This window comes from Otolemur garnettii, unplaced genomic scaffold, assembly GCF_000181295.1.
Source record: "Otolemur garnettii isolate 467f Iridium unplaced genomic scaffold, OtoGar3 scaffold00049, whole genome shotgun sequence".
Taxonomy (NCBI): domain Eukaryota; kingdom Metazoa; phylum Chordata; class Mammalia; order Primates; family Galagidae; genus Otolemur; species Otolemur garnettii.
In genome coordinates, this window is record NW_003852444.1 from 13,051,243 (window position 1) to 13,052,776 (window position 1,534).

The window sequence follows — 1,534 nt, forward strand, 5'->3', positions numbered from 1 at the left end:
GCCCTAGCCACTTGAGCTACAGGGGCTGAGCTGGAATATGACTTTGTGTTAAAATACTGTCTAAGCAAGGCCTCTAGGCCATTGCCTTGAGAGAGAAATAGTTTTTTGGGTTTTTTTTTTTCTTGCAACAGAGCCTTAAGCTGTCACCCTGGGTACAGTGCTGTGGCATCACAGCTCATAGCAACCAACCTCCAACTCTTAGGCTCAAGCGAGTCTCCTGCCTCAGCCTCCCAAGTAGCTGGGGCTACAAATGCTTGCCACAACACCTGGCTATTTTTTTTTTTTATCATAGCTGTGTACATTAATGCAATCATGGGGTACAATGTGCTGGTTTTATATACAGTTGAGAGGGAAATAGTTTTAAACTGAGGCCTCTCCCACGTGAAGGGGACAGAACATGTTAATAGGCTTCTGCTTATTTTTGTTAATCTGACTTCTGTTTTGAGGAAGGTGTCTCACCTTTGAGCCTAAAAATGGAAAGAAAAGAAATTGCTTTCTCCCCTACACCTGCCTTTAAGATCACCCTCAAATGCTCCTTTCCTCCAAGTATTTACGACATCCACGGAACATGGCAGAAGGATGTCACTGTTAACATTGATAGATAATTCACATATATAAATGTCACTTTTTAAAAATTGGGTGATTTTTAGTATATTCACAAAACTGTGCAATCATCACCACTATATGTTTCCAAAACATTTTCATCATCCCCCAAAGAAACTCCGCACCCATTAGCTGCCACCACCCATTTAGGCCTCTCTCAGGCACTGGCAGCCACTGATCTGCCTTCCTTCTGTCTCTATGGATTCAACTCTTGAGAACTTCTCATATAAATGGAATAATACAATAAGTAGCCTTTTCAATTTGGATTCTTTCACTTAGTATAATCTATGCTGTAGCTATAGCACGTTATAATTATGTACTTCATTCCTTTTTGTGCTGAATAGTATTCCATTGTGTGAATATATTGCATTTTGTTTATCCATTCATAAGTTAACGGGTATATGGGGTTTTTCTGCCTTTTGACAATTGTAAATAGTGAGGCCATGACCTTAATTTATTTTTACTCTTTGTTGTTCATCTGCATTAGTATTCAGGACTGAGGGTTTTTTGGTTCTGCTATTCATTTCTAGATGTACTGTACTATTGTCAGAAGCTATAATACTCTAATTCTTTTACTTTAGGTAAATGTTTGCTTTGTGGCTTAGTACCTGGTCAATTTTGGAAAACTTCATGTGCACTTAATAATAAGATGTATACTTGGTTTCTAGGTGTGAAGTTTTATATGTCCCAATTAGATGTCACTTATGAATTACCTTACTGTTAAAAGGTAGGAAGTTGTGTAAATAGGCCAAATTTCTCATCCTCCATTATGAAGAGTTAAGAGACACTGTTCAAAACTGATAAATCGGCTCGGTGCCTATAGCTCAACCGGTTAAGGCGACAGCCACGTACACCTAAGGTGGCGGGTTCAAATCCCCAGCCCGGACCCGCCAAACAACAATGACGGCTGCAACCAAAAAATAGCCGGGCG